The sequence below is a fragment of the Lactuca virosa genome, chromosome 8 (genome assembly GCF_052849685.1).
Source record: "Lactuca virosa cultivar CGN04683 chromosome 8, Lactuca_virosa_CGN04683_v6, whole genome shotgun sequence".
In the NCBI taxonomy this organism is placed as follows: domain Eukaryota; kingdom Viridiplantae; phylum Streptophyta; class Magnoliopsida; order Asterales; family Asteraceae; genus Lactuca; species Lactuca virosa.
Genome location: NC_136433.1, coordinates 105,552,543 through 105,566,700, shown reverse-complemented (window position 1 = coordinate 105,566,700; position 14,158 = coordinate 105,552,543).

The window sequence follows — 14,158 nt, the reverse complement described above, 5'->3', positions numbered from 1 at the left end:
ACTCAACTGCCTACAACCATCATGTGACTAACTTGTCAAAATCCCAAAATACCAAAAATACCCTCAAAGTAAAACTTAGTCAACCATGGTCAAAGTCAAGGTCAACAGTCCATGTTGACCCAACTCTTCGAGTGCACCTAGCAACTTGTCGAGTTCCTTCAGTGTTCAGAATACCGGGGAAAACCCTTACTAACTCGCCGAGTTTACTCTACATCCAGAAAACGGGAAAACCCGATCCAACTCGTCGAGTTGCCAGGGCAACTCATCGAGTTTTCCCTTGTCTTAACATGTTCAGTCCGTCCATTCGAAACCCAAGCCCCGTGTCACACCCCCAAACCAGAACGGCGGAAACGTTCGGGGGCGGAGGACGTCATATTCAGTATCATAACAATTCATAGTAAGGAAAGTACACACCACCATACATATAAAGGTTTCAAAATGTTTACATAATTGCATTTGTTACATGTTCAAAAGATAAATACATAATCATCTTTCAAAAGAAGTAATTAACGTCAGAGCGTTAATCCCCAAAAGTTGGTTTCCAAACCTGCTTAGCGGTTCCCTGAGAATACAAGTTATTTCAAAGAAAAAGTGTCAACAATTAAGTTGGTGAGTTCATAAGCGGTTTTGAGAAAATGTATGCCATTCCAAAGTTCGTGCGTTTTCCAAGAAAATCCCTTATTTTCTTATTAAAGTATGAAATGCATATGAATGTTCGCGTTGTGAATTGTAAATAGTTGCACCAGGAAAATCCCTTATTTTCCTATTAGTTGATTGTTTTGGATACAGGAAAATCCCTTATTTTCCTAAAGTAAAAGGCAGTCTCTAATGTCCAAGACCGAAAATCGCAAGCAACTGACATACTTGAAAGGTTGAGACATAGTTTTATATAATAAAGCTATAAGAAGATCGCACTCGTTAGATGAAGAATAGTTTTAATAGCTACCCATTCATAAAAGCAGAATACCATAATAATTGTCTATCCGGTGAGTTTTATAACCATACTAAACATAATATGCCTGTGGCGACGGTCTTCAGGCGTCGAAACGTTTATGACAAACTGTCACCCAAAGGACTGTAGCTAACAGTCAGGGCGCGGGATCATGACTTCCCGTATAGATCTATACACATTTGAAACGCTCTCCAAACGGGAGACTCTGGTTATAATAGACAGGACTTTAGGTAGTACCTTTGTAACACAAAGGTAGCATTTGAAGATGTAATCGTCTCACGGATTCTCAACTAAGTCTGTATTAAAATAGTAGTTTTGTATGCAATGTTTATCCTCTTTCACAATGTTTGACAAAGCATAAATCATGAGTTCCTTGAATGCATAAAATGGTTTAACAAGGAATGCTACCCTGGATACTATGCATTTTGTATAAGTCTAATGCATGCAAAGTATAACAAGAGTTTTCACGTTTTCACTCGGGATCAACCGTGTGTTTACTTGTATTCTCCCCCGAAATGTATTAAAAGTACATTATAAAGTATTTGAAGGTGTATAAAAGGGGGTATGAACTCACTTGATTGAAGTGGTTGCTTTGAAGTAGTCGAGAGAAGAATCGAGCAGAACTTTGACTAGAGAGAGTTGAAATCTCGGTTTTCTCGGGGATCTCGGGAGTGTAGAACTTCCTTCGGGACTCGAGTATGAAAAACCAGGGCTTCGGGTAGGCTTCTCGGGGTTATCACGTAGAGTAACGACACTTCGATGGAAAGATATGAGCAACAAACCCGGCACCCTTAAGCTTCTATTTATAGGGGCTGATTTGGGAACTCACGTCGTGAGTTTTGGATTCTCACGTCGTGAGGCTTAGTCAGCATGATCCTCTTCGACAATTTGACATGGCTGACACTCTGGAACCCATCAGTCACGAGCTCACGTCGTGAGCATGGTTCCCTCACGTCGTGAGGCTGAGTCAGCCTCGGGTTTTGTGTCCCGAACTTGTAAAATCCGTAACTTTCGCGTACGAGCTCCGATTTCGACGTTATTTATATGCACGCGTAGGTGTGAAAAGGCTCTACAACTCTCATTTAGACTCCGTCGGCTAATTTTGACTTTATTTTTATTTTATTATTTTTAACAGGCCGGACCTGGAAAAGTCCGTTTAAATTCCTTAGCTCCTTTATTTGGTGTCCATTTTCGTCAGACTTTTTACTGTGGTATTCCTATTGTCGGGGTCTTCAACTTTCGTTTAGTTTGTGTCGGCTAAAGACCGCTCGATCTCTATTTCGAGTTTTTAGCTGTCTCCTGCTAGGTCAGAAACTTCGAAAATTCATAACTTCCTCATACGAAGTCAGATTTGGGCGTTCTTTTTATGTATGTCTACGGTTTAATGATATCTACGACTTTCGTTTAGATACCTAAGGCTAAAAAGTATTTTATTTAAATTTCTCGTTTTATGCTTAACAGCGCTTTACCGGTAGTGTTACGAATCTTTGATTGGTCATAACTCCTTCGTTATAACTCGGATTTTAATGTTCTTTATATTTTTGGAAACCTTATCACTATATCTACCTCATAGTGTCCCCAAACAGAGCTTTTTGAACATTTCATTTTCGATGATATTCTTATTACTTTACAAAGAGGTTACAAGACTCGACTTTTAGTCATTATAATGATCTGAAATAACGGGTTGTTACATCCCGAACTACAGATCCAGTCCCTTAGGACTGAAATACCACGTAGAGTTGCAAACTTTACGTGCATGCAAGGCCTCAAGAGGCTAAAACACTAAAACTAAGGCTCATACGAGGTTTAGGGCATGGATAAGGGCCAAAGCTTGATAAAGTCGATAACTTTATAACTATGGGGGCCTAGAGGAGTCCAGATCTGAAGTTACAAATTCAACTCATGCCCAACTTCCAAAGATGGGTCCAAAGTTGCTAAAAGGGACCCTAAACTCTTGAATGGAGAGATCAAGCAAGAGAATGATCAAGGTAACAGTTTTTTACCTTCAAATGGATGCTACAACTGAGTAGATGCTAGATCTATAAGCTCCTTCTCGTTCCAAGCTCTTAAATCTTCAAGTTTCCTTCCAAAGAGTACAAGATTTACTCTCCAAAGCTCACACACACACTCAAGTAAGCACTAAAACACGGCTAGGGTTTCTCTCTAGACAGTAAGGACAATAAGGGAGGCCACAAATGAGCCACAAGTTCTTTAAATAAGGTACAAACCCCTGAAAATTAGGGGTTTCCTTTACAGCGTCTACTCGTCGAGTTGGGGCCTTCCAACTCATCGAGTAGACCCTAAGTCCCGCGTCCAAAATGATCTCTACTCGACAAGTTGGAGCTCCCCAACTCGTCGAATTCCAGTCTAAAACCCTAAAATCTTGAGAAATAAATGATACATGAAACGAGCGTTACAATTGGCCCTATATATTTCTTTGTCCATATTTTGTTTTATTATTTTGTAGAATATTAATGTGCAAATGATTATACAAATGATATTATGAGTGTAGTAATAATATATATATATATATATATATATATATATATATATATATCGGCATCTCATCCCTTCTTAACTAACTTTTTTACTAATAAAAAGTTGGGATAATCACAAATAAAACCCTATATATTGGGTTTTTCCGGATTAAACCTCAATTTTAATTTTTTCTTGAAAAAGCTAATACGTTTTTTCTGTTTTCCCGATTTAGCCCTTACAATTTCCATTTTTCGATTTACCCCTTACATGTTTATTTTTTTCGATTTAGCCTCCACATTTTACATTTTGTTCAGATTAAACAACTCTATTTTTTTTTCCTAAAAAATCCTTACATATTTGTTATCTTGAAAGTTTTATTGCATTCGGTTCCATAATTCCATGACAGATGCTCCCCACTTCATGATGGTTTGGGGTAATTCTAGAGAGATTGTGTTGTAACTTCATTACTTGGCGATTGAATAATTTCTATTACACGTGGCATCATCGATGTGGTGAAGAATGTTGTAGGCACATGTAATCATATAGAAAAGTTCAACCTAAGATTCAGAACAATCATCGATATGATTAAGAGTTATTCTCATTAGGAGCCATATGGTTCGATGATGGAAGAAGAACAACCCCTCATTCTTCTTCTTCTCACCAATGAATGTTATCCCTCTTCTCTTCTTGTCTTTCTCATCTTCCATCATAGAACCCTATGGCTCGCCAATGAGAATAAAAAAGCCAACAAGAACAACTTTTTATCCTTCCTTCTCCATAACCAACATAAAAAAACTCAATATCAATAACCCTTGATTAAACTGATGATCATTGCTCATCTTGGGTTAAACTTTAATACATCATTACATGAACTTACAAATGCTCTTAACCAATCGTCAATCAATGGATTTACATAACTTCTTTAGATTTACTCAAAACCATTATAAAGCTAGAAGCATGTGCTATGAAATTATGGAACCGAATGAAAAAAAATATTCTAAGATAACAAATATGTAAGGGTTTTTTTATAAAAAAAAGTTGAGTTTTAATTCGAAAAAATGAAAAAAAGTAAAGTTAAATCGACAAAAAAATGAAAATGTAAGGGGTAAATCGAAAAAATAAAACTGTAAAGGATAAATCGGGAAAAATAGGTAAAACATAAAGGATTTTTTAGGAAAAGTTTAATTGATGTACAATCAGAAAAAAAAAGCCCAATATATAATGTCTTTTTTTATGATTAACCCTAAAAATAATAACCAATATCAAATCAATTATAAATAATTAATTGAAAATTGTATATACAAATATATAAAGCAAAAACCAAAGGTTGTCTCAAAAGAAAATACCATTTTTTTTCTAGACACCTTATCTGTCCACAAATCTTCTATTTTGTTTTTGTTAAAAAACATTCTAAATACTTTATAAACAATCAAATAATAGTTAAAGGTAATGTTTTTTTTTTGAAAGATAAGTTAAAGGTTATGTTAATTATGACAGTGACAGGCCTTTTTTTTTATTAAAAGTTTCAATGAGAATGATAAGATTAAAAGTAGAGTAAGTTATATTTTTGGTCGTATGTTCTCTTAGATTCCTACTTTCAATCCAAGTTTTGAAAATTTAATAAAATGCATTCATGTTATTTAAAAAAATACACTGCACATCTTTAGTCCATTTTAAAAGACCATTTTACCATTACTTTTATATTTTTGTAATATATATATATATATATATATATATATATATATATATATATTATTGTTTTTTTATATATTTTTTCGCTTAAATTTTATTTTATTTATTTATATTTTTTAATATTTAGATTTATTTGACTTTTTTTTTGAATATATTGTTTAATGTTTTTTACATATTGTTTGTTTATATTGTTTTGATGTTTTTTTGAATAACTTTTTCTAGTTTTTTTACGTGTCGTTTGATTACATTTTTTTAATGTTTTGTTTGTTTATATTTTTTAAAATATTTTTATGTAAAAAAATTTTAAAAGTTCATTAAATATGGATATATTAACAAAGATTAGGTAGAAAAATTATTTTTTTAATATGATTAATAGATAGGCTAACCGAAATTCTTTTAACGGGTTTCAAGTTATATAATGGCTAATTGGAAACCATATAACTTGAAAAAAAACAAAATTTCTTAAAATAAAAAAATGAACTCGAAAATATTAACACATGTGTTTGAGTTATAAGGATTCTGATTAGCATTTGTCATTTGGAACAAAATATTAAAAAAAATATTAAAACTAAAAAAGTTGAACTCGAAGCCATTGACACTCGTTTCGAATTTCGGTTAGCCTACACAATAACCCTATTAAAATAAATAAATGTATACCTAATATGTGTTATCGTATTCACATTTAACAATTTTTTATATATTTTTTTATACAAAAGATATTTATAAAAAGCTTTACAAAAAATATAAATAAAAACAAAATATCAAAAAAACATTAAAAAATATATTCGAACAAAACATCAAAAAAAAAGACACTAGAAAAATTATTTAAAAAAATATTAAAAAATGTGAACGAACAAAATATAAATAACATTAAAAAATATATTCGAATAAAATTGCAAAAAAAAAATCATAAAAAATAAAAAGAATAAAAATAAAATGTAAGCGGCAAAATATAAAAAAATTAAATAATATATATATATATATATATATATATATATATATATATATATATATATATATATATATATATAAAAGAAAAACAAAAATATAAAAGTAAGGGTAAAATGTTCTTTTAAATGGACAGCTTAAGTTCTTTAACCCATGCATATTGTTAAATTTTTAAAGGTTAAACTGAAAATACGAATCTCACCGGACCATAAGGACCAAAACTGTAATTTACTCTTAAAAGTATGATAATTAGGATCCAAACCACAAGTCAAAAGTCATAGACGAGTCTTTGAGGTGACCAGGCAATTGCAACCATGTCAATTCACAACCACATAAAACTAAGATTTATTAGCCAATTTTATCCATTAATTTCTGTGGCTGAGATTGCAATGAATATAATTTTAAATTGTTAAATAAAATGATTACAGACATCATTTCATCATATGGGATGGTAACAAAACAAATACAAAACAAAAGATCGTGTTATGCACTTGTCATGTATTTTGTGTACATTTTCACGTATTCCTTTGTTTTTGTTCCCTTTCCTACTTTTGATCTAATTTATTTTATGCCGATGACTTCATGTCATATTCATTCCGGCACAATTGATGAAGAATAGAAAATTATTATCACAAAGGAAGATAAATTTCAGTGATTTCCTACTGATTTTACTTATTTAATTGTTGTATAACTATCATATATATTGGATGTGTGTATCTCGCGAATTGTTAGGTAAAATGCATGTTAATTATTTGTGGTTTGGTATTATTAAAAAAATAATTTGAGCAAAATAGTGTTTAAAATGGTAAACCTTATTACCACATGTTTGGTATTATAATATTATTATATGAAGGTAAGTCGCAAAACACTACCAATGTTATAAACTTTGAACTTGCTTTGTAGAATTTTGCACTCCAACCATTAGAATCTCATCATAGAGGTTGCGAACCCAAATAAACCTCTCTAAAAGAAGGTTGGATATTTCTTCTATTCATTGCCCCATACGTGGGAGTGAGATAGAAATGGTTGATCTTATTTTCTTCTCTTGTCCGTTCGCTATGGATCTGGTTGAGTTCTTAGATGGTGGGATATTCCTTAAGATATTTCTGTTCTGGTGATCATGTCCTATGGAGATTGGTCGTTGTGGTTTCATGGGCTTCGTCTTAGGAAGAGCATCAAGGATTTTATTTAACGAGTTTTTTGGTGATGTGGTGGTCCATTTGGAAGTTTAAAAATAAGCTATTGTTTGGAAAAGATCAACTTAAGAGAGATCATGTTTTTGATGATAATGTTAGACACTCATTTACTTTGCGTAATAGTAGGTCTAGAACTTCTATGGTTTCAAAACCCAATTTCGTCTATCTTGTAATGTTTTTTCCTGTACTTCTTCTAGTCTAGCTTTTTGCTTGTTGTTTTATACTAAAATTTGTCATTCAAAAAAAATCTCATCATAGAAACGAAAGCAATAAGTTTATTATAAATTGTTTCGTTATAACTTATTTGAAAGTGATTATAAATTATTTAAAAGTGTTTATTATATGAGAAAACTATTATTTATTGATATATGAACCCTAAAAGTCATATAGATCATAGCATTGATTTTTATTTTATCATGATCATCGATGCACATATCAATTTACCTTTTTTTTTTTTTTTTTTTTTTTTTTTTTTTTTTTTTTTTAATGTAAACATAATTCTTCAAACACTAAAATACTGTCATTTTATATGTATAAATCTAATTCGTTAACACTAAAATACAATTTATCAACTTATTTTGTTTTGATACCATATAAATTAATTCATATATATATATATATATATATATATATATATATATATATATATATATTAAACACTATTTTAATACCATATAAACATGTCTTGCAAGTTACTGTTTTATTCTAATACGATCTTATATCAGAAAGAGAACCGTTAAATATTCTAAGGATTCTAATAAAGTATAAAATATAAAAATGAATAAGTGTATAAGTGTATAACCTAAACCAGTGAGACACGAGATTTCATGGTAATGCCAGAAACAAACATATATATATATATATATATATATATATATATATATATATATATATATATATATATATATATATATATATATATATAGGTTTAGGTTATTTTGTTTAAACTAAATATTGTGTTATTGTATGCATAAATGTGGACCAATCAAATTTACTTATTTTAAGAAAGTGATTAATATATATTATTGAATTAAATATAATTTAAAAATATCATCTTAATTAATTCCAAGGGTAATTTAGTCAATTAATATAGATTTAATAAAGGAAAATTGCATTTTTTTAGGGATCATAGATTCTATTAATTTTAAAAATCCGATTTTACGAATTATAATTCTTTTAATTCGGACATTCTGACAGAATATATTTATGAGTATATATTCAAAAATAAAAATATTCTTGAACCATAAATAATAAAAATATTCTTGAACCTATTTCTTGATCATGACTTTAAAAACTTCTAGTAGAATAACAGATTCTTGAACAATCAATTGACGAATAAAAACAAAAAATACATTATTTCTTATAGAATACGGGTAACAATTGTTAGGAATTACATTTATTGTTAAAGAATAAAACTAAAAAAACTTTCAAAATGGGAAAGAAAACATCAAAATCTAACAACGACACTAATACATTCTAAAAGAATAATGTTGCTAGAATCACTTTCAATTTTATAGTCTGTTCTTCAAGCATCAACTTCTGTGAAAACAAAACAAAATTGTAGTTTAGATTCCAATAATGCATTAGCAAATGAAAAATAAAAAACTAAATTCCTTTGGAAAAATATGTGGACTTGTGAATTGCACCAAAACCAATAAACAATAATTGTAGAACATGCATAAATTAGTGAGAAAATATCTATACTCCATTCCAACAGAATTAGAATTCATGATTCCATTCCAACAGAATTGGAATTTGTAATTCCATTCCAATAGAATTGGAATCTCACCAATATCATCCATTGAATCATCTACATAAACAAATTAATTCCAAATGAAAGAAGCATCAAAGCATCTATGTATTTTACTAATCGTTCTAGACTTCGTCTTCCTTAAATTGAAAATCTTCTATGTGAATTGCTAGAAATTAAATGATATAACAATCAGAGTGAAAAGAAACCTTCCAACTGATGAGTGATAAAGGGCTAAACGATGGCTAATGCATAGAGGATGATCCTATAAAGAAAAAGAGAAGTAAAATTGAAGATGGCTAATCGTTCTAGACTCAGTACTAGTTTTCATCAATAACACTATAATCACTCTAATCACCATTATCCCTAGTTTCTACAAGCACTTTTAATAAGTAAAATTGAAGATATTAACCATTATGTGAAACAGAGAACATAGAATAGAAATTCGAATGATATACCTGAAGAATGTTAGTGTAATTAAATTCTTCCTTGAGCAAAGGAACAGATTAGCAGATGACTTGAGCAGTAAGTTCACAACAACAGAAAAATAGGAATCGATCATATCAGGTGAACTGCATCAGAAACAGAAGCAAATTTTAGGGAGTGTAAGTGGAAGTGGACCAAAGTTACCTCGATTCAAAGCTCTTCCGATGCAGGGATCACGTTTTTGTGACCTAAATTTCCGACTTGGGGTTGGATATCTTTACTGTCATCAGGGCGATTGCAAGCATGTGATGGTGATACGAGACATGATGGTGATAGATAGGAAAGAGGATGTACGGAATCGAAAGTGCACAACGAGATAGAGGAAGCTCTGTTGGTGGTTGGTCGGTAGTAAGAGGGAGGGGGAGGTGCTAATTCCGGCGTGCCCTTCGTCGGTTTTTCTCCTTTGTCACCAACATCTGCAAGGTTGAAGGAAGCAGGAACAACGGTAGTGTTCGACCGAGAAACGATTGGGGGAAATCGAATGTAGATTGGGGTGGTTCGTGGGTTTTCTCAATGAAGATAAAGGGAAGAAATCAAATGCAGAAATCGAAGGAGGAGATTGGGTATCAACAACGACCAGTAGCCGGTGATGGGATGATCGACGTGAAGGCCGAAGGGGTCTTCAACCGGAGACGACCACCTCGCAAATGGATGACGGCTGTATATAAGAAAATAAATTAGGTTAAAATTGAATGCTAGCATGATTATAGGACTATTTGTGGAAGCTATTTATCAAATTACTAAAATATCCTTGTTTATTTATTTAATTATTTAAATTTTTATTTAATTTTGATTGGCCCACATTTATGCATACAATAACACAATAGATACATTAAACACCTGAACCTATCTCTCTCTCTCTCTCTCTCTCTCTCTCTCTTTCTCTCTCTCTCTCTCTCTCTCTCTCTATATATATATATATATATATATATATATATATATATATATATATATATATATATATACACGTTAGTATTAGCCTAATACTAGCATAAGAACAAGATATATATGTGGGACTGAAGGAACCACGGGGATACCCGAGGACCTGATGGACTGTACTCGGAGGTGGAATAGTTGTATGTATGGTAGACCTTTTATGTCATTGCCTTATTGTTCTTGTTTTGTGTTACCTCGTAGTCCTCTAGGTCAGTGCTAGATTTTGAGATAGCAGTATGGAAACTTTTTTCCCGTGTGGGAGAAGTTTGGTGGGTGTTCTATAGTAATTCTTGGACACTGTTCCTTTGAATTTGATTCTGATAGGGATCAAGGCATTCAACGTTGTCATCGGCATGAATTTGTTGTCCACAAATCGGGTTGAGATTCTTTACACTGAAATTTGTATCCGCATTCCGCTTGTTGAGGGAAGCCATCTTTATGTTCACAGGGAGAAAACTTCAGGGTCTATTCCTATCATTTCTGTCATGAAGGCACATATGTGTATAGAGAAGGGGTAGAGAGCTCAAAGAAGACAATGGGTCTCTATGATGTGGAGGTGGCAGGGAATATAACGATGTTTCCCCTGATGGGTTATTTAGTTTACTACCACCACGTCAGGTAGAGTTCCAATTTGACCTTATTCATGATGTGAATCCTATGGCCAAATCACCATTTAGGGTGGCTCCTTTGGAATTGAAGGAGATGTTGTCGCAACTTCGCGGTTGTTTGAGCGAGATTTTATTCGTCCGAGTTCCTCGTCTTGGGAGCATCGGTCCAGTTCTTTAAAAAGAAAGACAATACATGTGGTTGGGTATCGATTATCATAGGTTGAACAAGATTAAGATGAAAACAGTAAAGTATCTACATCCTATTTTGATTTAGGGTGTGTAAGGATGCAGCGAGGGAAGGTGATTGTGGATGCTTCCCAATGACCGAAGAGTGTCGAGGTGAATTACCCGGTACATGATTTGGAGTTAGCGGTGGTAGTTTTTTCTCTAAAGATATAACATCATTATCTGTATTGTACGATGTACACTATACACCGACCATAAGAGCTTTTAACACATTCAGAGTGAGAAGGCGCTTAGTGTGAGGTGGCGACATTTGGATTAAGTTTATTGTCGATTATGATTGTGAGATAAGTTACCACCATAGGAAGGCGAATGTGGTAGCTGAAACTTTTGAGTCGCAGGGAACCCAAATCCTCATACCATCTCACTATATGAGTTTGGGTGTTGCGCATGGTATTTTTGAGCAAATACGGTTTGCTCAGGTCGATAGTTTGAGAGAAGACTTATTAAAGGATGAGGTGATGGTGAAATAGCAGGTTCTTTGGTAGAGGGTAGTCGAGGACTTGAGACCTTTCGGGGGCGACTTTGGGTACATGTCCATATATTTGATTCACGCAGGTACTAATAAGTTGATTCATGACTTCAAGCCCGATTATTGATGGTCAGGGATAAAAAGGGATGTAGCGAAGTATGTGTCAGAGTGTGGGATTTGTTCACAAAATAAGTCAAAAAATCAGGAACCGTATGGTAGTTTTCATTTGTTGGCAATAAGTTAGAGGATGTAACCTACCATGAGGAGAGCGCATGAGATGTAATATTTACTAGTGGTGCTTTCTGTGAGAAATCAATAAAACTATGAAAACCACATCTAGTTCAAGCAAGTAATCAAAGTGGTTGAGTAAGTGTACAAGGATGGCATACAAAGTGTGACTCGTGATCAAGTGTGGAGCATAACTTGAAGATCTGATCCAAAATAAGATGATGCAGTGACTAAGAGATTTCAAGGACAAAATCATTTTAAGGAGAGAGAATTATAATGACCCAAAAATCCCCCCATTAACGATGTCAGTTTTTCGTTACTCGGATATTAGTTGTTGTGAAGTTATTTTGATTCTAGGATTATAAATCAAAATAAATTAAATATAAAACCATTTATTAAAATATAAATTTAAACTATTAAATTAGTTTTGAGACTTAATTGAATATATAAATGATTTATTTAGATTAAAGAATAAATATAGAATGTTGAGGGGCTTATGTGTGCATAATAGAAACTTAGAATGTAAGTTATTAAGGTTAGGAGTCTTAGGAATGAAATAATGGAAGTATAAGGGATAATTTGAAAGTTTGCCTTAAATCACCCCATGGGTTACGTGACACGTTGTTATGAGACATGTACATGTCCAGATATTCGATTCACCTAGGTACTATTAAGTTGATTCGTGACTTGAAGCCCGATTATTGGCGGCTAGGGATGCAAAGGGACATAGGAAAGTATGTGTCGGAGTGTGTGATTTGTTCGCAAGACATGTCAAAACATCAGGAATCGTATGGTAGTTTTCATCTATTTGAAATGAGTTAGAGGATGTTACCTACCATGAGGAGAGCGCATGAGATGTAAAATTAACTAGTGGTGCTTTTTGTAAGAAGTCACTAAAACTATGAAAACCGAATCTAGGTGATTGATATATGTTAAGTATGTGAAGAAATGTGGTGTATGGTATGGAAACATGATATGTGTTGATTAGGTGATTGACTGAATTGTATGAGATATGTATGTTTCCTTCCTTATCGTACTTGTGATTGGCTCACTAAGTTGTTGTTGAAACTCGATCTTGTTGTGTTTTTCCATGATATGCCTTGTGTTGGTACATGTTGCTTATGAGTGTGGCTTGGTGAGGTTGGGAACTTCTTTTGTTAGTTCTGTTTCTATTATATTGGTACCACTTGGACATGTCTTGTTGGTCATCACTACGGTTTGTTTAAACATACTTAAACGGTTTTTGATTTGGGTTGTTTTGGATTTAAATGTAATGTTGGTGATTGATTTAAAAATGTTTAAATAAAGTCTTTCGTTGCTAAACACCATTAAATAATGTTTTAAAAATAAAGAAAACTTATTTTGGTGAAAATCACGACGTTACAAGGCCCACTGGGAGAATGTTGGAACCTAAAGGAAGTTGGATATGTGACTTCAGGACCACTAGGAGAATGTATGGAAGTTCTATAGGTCTTTGGGATGATGGTTTTGTTCCTATATGCCCTCTGAGGTGTAGTATGTAAGCCTTGTATGTATGCATTGTATGTGTAATGTGATATATGGTATTCTGGGGAACTCACTAAGCTTTGTGCTTACATTCGTGGATTAAATGTTTTTAGGTTGTGCTTCTGGCAGTGGGAAGGCTCCAACTTAACAGTAGCATGTGTTCATCTCTTATATTTATGATTTTAGACTTTCGATATTTTTGATATTATGATACTTTGTGTCATTTTATGGTATTTTGTGGTTAAAACAAATTAGTAGTTCATCTTTATGGAAAAATCATTGTTTCACTCATGCTTTAAAAAATTTGGTTTGAAATTTGGGACATTTCAGTTTATGTAGCAATTACACATCGATAGAAGGAGTTATTGAAGTGGTATGAGCGATCATAGAACATTCAACTCTTGGATATGGTATACGAGAACTCCAACGACAATATAATGTTATTGAAGGATAAGGTTGAGGCGTTTATCGATGATCATGTATCAGGTGACATGTATGTTATAATAGATCTTGAAATGCAATGGGAGTCTCTCGTGGACATCGCCTGTTGGCCAAATTCTACAACTCAGCCATGCTACACTAGAGATTTTCATTGGTTGTGCACTAACGTTATTGCCAAATGTTTGATTTATGAGATATGAATTGAAAAAATGAGATAATCTA